We start from the raw sequence: 8,688 nt of genomic DNA, 5'->3' as shown, positions 1-8,688 counted from the left end.
ACTATGTTCGTCATGTCTCCTGTTTCAGCCAGCGTATCAGCCAATCAGCATTCACCTCCCACCAAACAGTCAACTGTTTTTTGGACGATTCCTTGAGAGTGCATAGCCTCTGCATAGAAGAAATTCCCATAATCCTTCTCTCTGCATAGCCATGGAGCTTCACAGATGGACACCAATGTGCAAACACTAGTCCAAATTATAAAAAGCAGACACAACAACAGGTAATCTTTCATTTAATGACTTCAGCAGGAATTGTACAATTAGAAATGGTATCTGTCGGTATAGCTAAACCCAGTGTGGCACCGATGCCAGGCCGTCATCCACTTAACCTGAGATGCAGCTATCAACGACATATGATATAGCAAGGATTAGATAAAACACAGGCAATCTGTGGTTAGTTCTTTCCCCTTTTAGTGTTCATAAATTACCAAAGTGCAAATCAATGTGATGAGTTAGTCATGTGAGTAATGAAGAAGACTTTCATTACATGGTGCTTGCAGTGAAGTCTTCCCCCATGAGAAGAAACCGGGCAGCATTTGTTAAAATGGATTGGTGGTCTATATATAACCCTCCTGACTCAATACCGCCTCTTTATTACTCCTTAGGGTTAACTGCCTAAGGTGTTTTTTTTTCTTTGAGAAGTATATTTGATTATTACTGCTAACAACCTCTAGCACCACAGAAAATATGATATTCCCTTGAAACTAGGCTCTCAGCCCCCGAAAGTTTTCCTGTCTTGGAAAATCCTGGACCTTACAACTTAAAGTCTGATATTATTGTCCCAGAAACTGGCATTTGTGGAGATAATGAAAAAACAACAACAAAAGAAAAACAGCAGCATTTTTATTTTTAACAAAGACTTATTGTTCACTATAAGCGGCAAAGCCCACTAATGCCTTTTATCTGGGTTCAAAGTATAAGCTAAAGTTCACAGAGGTGGAAAGTGGAAGTAGACAAAACATTAAAGTGTCCTCTTAATTTCCTGTTTTCTACTGACTGCCTGTGTTTGTTCCTTTCCATTATGACCTCATTTCCTAATATTAACAAAGCTTCAATGCAGCACTATTTGCAATACAGATCATATTTCCTTCATCAAGGCACTTTTGCACTTGAAGCTCACCAAACTTTTAACTACAGCATAAGTGATCAGAAGTCAATGAACTGAATGAACTGGTTTTGGTGCAAAAATCATAATACCAAGTACGTTTGTCTCTTAGGCATTTAATTCAGTGTCACAACTGATGTTTCCTCAAAGTGAAGATATAAGAAAGCCGACATAATAGCTCATTTATGAAATGCCTTTGAACCTAACTGCACTCTCTCTCACCTGTTGAGAACACCTGGCAGTGAGTGATACAGTAAACGGGCTGTGGGAGAAAAGCTTGCCTGTCACCTTTTCTTGTTCCATATCCTCTTTCCCTACCAGGACAACCCATCAATAATTACACGCAAACTCCCCGTGGCTTAAAATCTTTTATGCTCGCTCCTTCCCTTCTCACTTTCCATCTCTCCCTTTGATTTTCTCTCCTCTGCATGTCAACACAGTCAGGTCCCTTGGCACCAACAGAGCTATCCGCTGTTGCATCCTCCCTCCCTCTGCCCTGTCCCATTACAATGACAATAACAGATAAGAATATTTATTATGTTGGCTCACCACTCCCCGTTCCTCCAAACATCTCTCAGGGGAGCGGCTCCTCACTATCACCCTCAAAAGCCTCATTCAGTTAACAGAAAAAAAAAAAACAACCCACATCCACCCCTGGCCTTGATGCTTTCCTTTATCAGTCCAATGAAAGAAGAGCCAGAGCATGAAGGTGTCTCATCTCCTCTGCTCCTTTTCTTCTCTCACAGCTCTCCCTCCCCACTTTTAATTTTCATCTCTTTTTTCCTACTCATTTCAGAAAAAAAGGGGAAGGAAGAGAAGGAGGGAGGGAGGGTGAGCAAATGAGAGTGGGTCGCTAGCTTGTGATAACTGCCATGCAGAATGGACATCTCCCTTGTTTATTGGCTTTTGAAATTCAATCCATTGTCTGGGACGGGAAGTGATAAAGGGAGTGGAAATACAGACGCTCTTATCATGCCAGCTCAGTGAAAGGAACTTTTTTTCTCTCCTCCAGATGCCTCCGTTTGTTGTGGGGTACGTTTGTTGTGCGCGCATCGCCACATCCGAATAATGGTGTCTGAAAAATGCATTCATTCAGCTGATTATTTGGACCCTGCTATGCCACTTACTATTGTGCCGCATCGTTGTGTGTAGTCATCACATTTAGAGGAGGCGCACAATTGAGAGTGGTCACACTTGTCTCATTGGCTTTTCCCTGGATGTGTCATATTTAAGGCTTGAAAACAGTATGTAGTACAGTCTCAGAGCATTGTGGCCATTTTGTTGACCATGCTGACCTTTCATCTCCTTTGTAGTGTGGGATTAAACGTCTGACTCACAATGTCACTGAAGTCTGTGGTTTTTAGTCTGACAGTTTGGATGTTACCTTCAAAAAACAGCATGCTGTTTCTTCAATGATCAAAGCTTGTAACATCAGAAACACATATGACGAGTGTGCGCAGTAACATATATTTAAAGGTAAAGAGTTAAAACAAAACCCTGTAAGCTTTGGCTGTTGCTGGAATCCTTAGACTGCATATAAGAGACGGACATAAGCTGAAAAGTGAAGGCAACTTGGAAGTCCTTGAAGCCTCCGTTATTTCTTATGGACAGCAGGGGGCGACACCTCTGCTTGTAAAAATAAGTTAGATCGTAAAGATCATACAGATCTATGACCTCAGAAAAGACTTTTAAGGGGACTTTATGCTTTTAATTGTTTGTCTTGTCGTTTCTTAAATATAATACAATCCCTGCCTACCTAGGATAACGGAGGGTGGTATTTTAGGGTGGTGGTTTTTTATATGCTGTGTCCCTTGCTTTTTTAGGTAGACCTAACCTTTGCTCAACATGCTTAGTTTCAAAACACTAACATAGTCAGTGTGTAAGCATGGCAACTAGGTGCATGCTGCACAGGTCATGCTTAAATCAGCATACAGTATACTGTATATGTTCAAAGATGCTCTCGTTTAGTGTTGTTCCAGATATCGCTAGGTAAAAACAAACCAAAGGAAGCTTATTTGCAATATATATACTACTGTGAGGGAAAAATAATAATTCAAGACACTGCAGTTCAACTTCAACATGGTAATATATGACTTACTTAGTTTTTTTTGTTTTGCTTTTACACTGATTTTGGTATAAGGCTAAAAACGTTTTGGCTGGGCTTAGAAAACTATTGTGGTTGGGTTTAAACAGAGCTATCCTTCATTTTTCTTTTGAGCATTTTCTTAGGCCAACACACTAAAAGAATCTGTTGAAAATAAAACTATGATAGAGAAACCGTAATGTCTATTGAATGGGTCCCTTAGTTTAAAAATCTTCTGAGGAGGAATGTATATTTGAGGGAATATTCATAATGCTTATAATACAGTCATAATTTGCATTTTTAATCAAACTAGTTTGCTTTTCCTAACACTTATTTTGGATGAAAGTTTCAAAAAATGAAATAAAAGCAAAAAAAATAGTGAATGTATTAATCAGGATACCTGCATTTAGAGTACTTCACAGTTTGGCTCATTTAAGCTTGCTCAGACAAAAGAAAGCAAGCTACTACATAACTTAACTAGTTTTCCATGTTTCTGTTGAAAGTGTTTCTAATTTATCTAAGACAGTTATAAGACCAATGTTGACCTTTTGCCATAAAACCCTTTGATAGTGGACAACAAGCAAAAACTACTAAAATGTATCTTTCATCCACTTGGTCATCACCAACAACTCTCTAATGGTCTTCATCCTGCAGCCACCAACAGAAGTGTAATTAAGCCTAATTAAAGCAGTAAAACATTAATAAAGAGTGGACTGTTTGCGAGGGGAAGTTAAATTGGTGGATTTGAGCCATCAGTTGTACTACAAATGTTCCTTCCTGCTGCTATCAGACACTTAAATTTATCTACTTGGGTCAGACCGACACATACCGAACTGGACTGAACACAGCTCGCTGTACTCCATCACGTTTTGTACGCCACAACATATATTTGCACACCTGTGCACTGACAATACCTGTAATATTCCAGAATGATTAGTGTTAATACTTGTGTCCTTTTGCCCTTTTCTCTTAGTCTGATTATGACCTTTAGTTTATTCGCTACCTCCTAATAAATCTTTTTTTTTTTTAGATGATTATTGATTATGTGATTGATTGGGACCAAACAACTAACCTCTTACAACCAAAATAAGCCTACTGTAAAGTAAATTTTATATACATGGTACTGCAATGAAAGGAGTTTGACTTAAATAGAATGAATTTCTTATTTAATATGTGTTGATTCTAAGTATTTATTCTTTTATCCACTGATACGTGGGCATTAGAAGCAGAAGAACAACACTGCACTCAATACAATAGTATGGCGCTACAGGAAATTCAAGAAGTGTATTTATATATTATACAATCAAGAACTTTGAGCTTCCAGAGGAAAGAAAAAAAAAAGGTGAGGTTGCCAACAGAGTTTTGTTTAAATCAAATGGGATTTAAGATATTACTAAAGGCTTAGTTTTATTACCCAGCAGCTTTCTGTGTTTCTTTTAGGAGACAATAGTGAAGTCATGTTTTCCCCTTCTCAGTGGATTTAGTCTCATATAAATGGAGTTTCTTAGAACTAATTTCTACTTTAACATTTTCCGTCAGAGTCTGGTCCTTGAAAAGCTTGATGAACCCCAGCAGGCAAAGTCATTGTTCTGTCTGATTGATAAATTCCATGTAGACCAAGACAGTAGAAAGAAGAAAAGAAGAGTGTATCATGTTGACTCTTTACCTGCTTTTCTCTGGATAAATTACCTTAATTAATTAACTATTTTCACAGAATAAAAAAAAAACAAGTCTTTTCAGGGGCCACAATGGATGAAGTGATGTGACATGACAAAAATATATCAGCATTGGATCTCTCGTCACAGCGCTGCTTACCTGCTGTTCCTTCTGTGTCTGCTATGGGGCTCTGTCGCACAGGAAATCACACCCTACTTTCTCTCTCTCTCGTTCACCTTTTCTTCCTCGTAGTCTTCTTCTATCTTCTCCACTCCCCTTTTCCTTTGTCAGCCATCCCTCCGATCAGGCACTGTTTTTGCTTCTCCTACCCCCCCGCTCACGTGAGTCCTTGACATGTCACACTTAACCTTACTCAAAGATCAGACTGACCAGACATCAGACTGTGAAATATGATATATGACAGGATTAATGTGAAATATTTTCAAGCTTCAATTAATCCCATAATAGTGCTTTCACATGCTGAATAAAGTATATGATTGCAGTGTTGAGGTGATCTTGAATAATAATCTTGGTAATAGCTGCTTGTGTTGCAAGCAGCATGTTGCCACACCAAGCAGGCAAATGGAAAAAAAATATGCGTGTTGATGAGCTTTTTAATTGGATGGTTGAGAGGAGATTTGTTCCAAAATCCCTTGACGCCCTTCGTGGACACAAGGTGTGATGTCACGGTACCATAGAAAATGGTACAGTGTTAAGACGACTTAAGTATTAATTACCCTATTAACTACATAGGATTCACTGTCTATATCGGGTCAGCCTCTTGTGTTGAAGCAGACTGTGGAATTAAGAGAGGGCTGCATTAATCCCCTCCTATTTTCCACATCAGCTCTGGCGCATCTGAAAAACATGGTCCATTCAGGCGTTAATTACATAAAGTTCAACAATGTGTGTGTGTGTGTGTGTGTGTGTGTGTGTGTATGTGCGTGTGTGTGGTGAGGGCCATTTGTTTTCTGGACGACATCAGCGGTGAAACACATTAATCAATTAGTCTTAGGTGATAAACACACGAAGTGCATCGTCACGTTTCACCTGGGATTCCCAGGTTTCAAGGTTGCTGCTGTCCACTGACAAGCGCACACTCCGTATACACACACAGATCCACGCGCACTGTAGTGCACACACAGAGATCTAATTAAAACCATTGTTGTGAATAGATCTGATTCTATTTCAGTGTGGTTAACAGTCCTTCATGGATAAGTAATGAGCTGGTGCCGGCAGAAGGGAAAGCACTTCAACCCTTAAACTCTTCAGCTCTGCTGCTGGACTGCAGCAAGACTCCTTCAGGGGGTTCGACTCTGATTTCTACTGTATATGGCAGCGAAATAAGTGTAAATGTAATGAACTGAAATACCTTCTACCAGGCAGCTGAGTGATCACATTTAACTTAAACTGTTAAAATTATTAAAATGTAATGCATAGATAGTACTCATTACTACCATTTGTGCATTTGTGTACACAGAATACAATAAAGACAGAGGAAGATTTACACTAATAGGAGAGATTGTCCTCTAAATTGATTAGGCTGTCAGGCAAGTTGATTTTCCCTCCGATAAATGTGCGCCTGCTGTTGCTTTAAGGTGGAAGGTGAAAAGGACGTATAACACGGCCATTTAGTGCAAAGAGGAACAAATGAGTCAGTTTCATAGGGACAGTTTTTAGTGCATAAACATGTATAAGCACTTATATGATTACAATATTAACTTGAAAGCTTTATGAAGAAGCAAAAATTCTGCATAAATCAAGTATAAAATGTACAATTTTGTGAACATAAGGGTCAATTTTGGTTTCCAAATTCATGCTACAGCATTTTGAGTTTGCTGTTATCAGCTGGAATATTCCTTTTGGTCATTTTCTATTAATTTAAGTAACAGTGTTAAGCCTAGTGTAGTGATGGGAGCTCAGTGATCTAAACCAGTGAGTAAGCATGTAATTACATAGTCATACTCTGTATCTTATTCCTGATTTTAGACTGACAGCTGAACCTGTTTCATCCTCAGTGCCGACACTTACACTCCTATGAAATAAGTATGACTATCAGTAAAAATGTTTACTTTGTTCAAGATACTACTTATATGGAAGACGGGTGAAAAACTAATGGTTCACTATGACGTCACCACACTGTGAAATGAAAGTGTAAAAGAGCACAGCAGGTTTTTTTTTCACAGATACCATTTTGACATCTCACACAACGTGTGAATGCACAGTGGCAAATAATTGAACGAATGAAGGCTGAATTCCATGTAGCCACTTCAGTTTCAGTGGCCTGCTAATGTGCTGGTGCTGTCATCGTGACACTGCTAAGGCTTACTAGGAATATAACAAAGCAAGTGTTAAACTTTATTAGTACAACCTGTGCTTTTCATGCAATGGCAGATGAAAAAAAAGCACACACAAAAAAACAATAGAGAGGGCGATAACAATCAGCTGTGTTCCCCCTTCAGTCTTAGAGTCTTAGAATCAGATTTAACCAGATAACACAAGTGAAAATACCTGTGTGGGTAGATCATGCAGGCTGTACAATGACATACGATGATTTAAAAAAAAAGAATCAGTATAATGCTTGAAACCTTTTACACAATAAACTGATCGTTGCTGCCCAAAGATCCTTTCACTGTGTGTGTTTGTTAGAAGTTAATGATACAACTGTAAAATGGAGACAGTATAAAAGAAAAGCAGGAGGGTGATTGAATGCGTCCCATTAGGGAAGAACAGAAATTTGTTATTGGTCTCGGCAACCCTGGGGATGGACTCTGCCCGGACTGATTGGAATAAATTCTCTGCCGAGCTATTGACAGCAGAGCTGTTGGAAAATAGGAAAATAAAACAGGACAATCTCTTCCTGTCTGTCTGTCTGTTAGTGGAGATAAAAAGTGTGTGACTTTGACTGTGTGTGTATGTGTGTGTGCAGTGCCTCTTCCTTTAACATATTTTCCTCTCTGTGCCTGTCGGAGCAGCGGGGCCACTTTGATCAGAGTGTTATCGGCACTGCTGTGGCCTAATCCGCGTATTTGCTCCGAGTTTTAGCTGGATCACCGCGCTCAAATCAAAGCACTACAGAGTCAGACCAGGAGAGGACAGAGACATGCGGGAACCCACACCTTCAAACACTTATAGTCACACTGTATGCACACGCACTCTCAAACACACGTACGCGCGGGACTTTGTGCTCATCACGCTCTTTAATTGAACTCGTTTGATCAAAGTCACAAGACCATCCATGTAACACAGGCAAACACACAGAAAAATCACAGCCAGTGAGTAAAAAAAATCTTTTTATAAATTAAAGGCTTACTTTCTGACTAACTTCTTTTTGAACACTAACACGGAGTTAAGCTTCAACCGCACAAATAATCTCCTCATAACACCTCTGAAACTGTTGTTTGCCTCAAGATGAGGCTGTATCAAAAGAGGCTTTGAAAAAAAACTGTTTTCGTCTACCTCAGATTACTAAGTACTGCTAATTACAATGCAACTGCCTCTGCAACATTAGAAGACAATCAAAAGATGATTTTGTGTATCTTCTCACACTGAACAGTTCCTATAATTTCTACTGTTTGCCTAATGACACTCAGCAGTCATTAAAACCATCACCCACCAAAGAGCACTGTGGATAATTTTGCTGTGAAATAACAAAGAAGCCAAATATCTGGAGGATCAAATGATTTTTTTTCTTCCTCGTATAAAGCTCCAGTTGTTTCATTGACCATTTCGACACCTTTAAGCATTTCACTGTTGACTATTTCACAGCTGGTGTTTAGTCATTCTTTTAGAAACCATTAACCGGCACAACCTTGAATTAAGTTCATACCAACAAATTTAATGT

Source organism: Oreochromis aureus, linkage group 5 (genome assembly GCF_013358895.1).
Source record: "Oreochromis aureus strain Israel breed Guangdong linkage group 5, ZZ_aureus, whole genome shotgun sequence".
NCBI lineage: Eukaryota > Metazoa > Chordata > Actinopteri > Cichliformes > Cichlidae > Oreochromis > Oreochromis aureus.
This window is presented reverse-complemented; position numbering follows the sequence as displayed.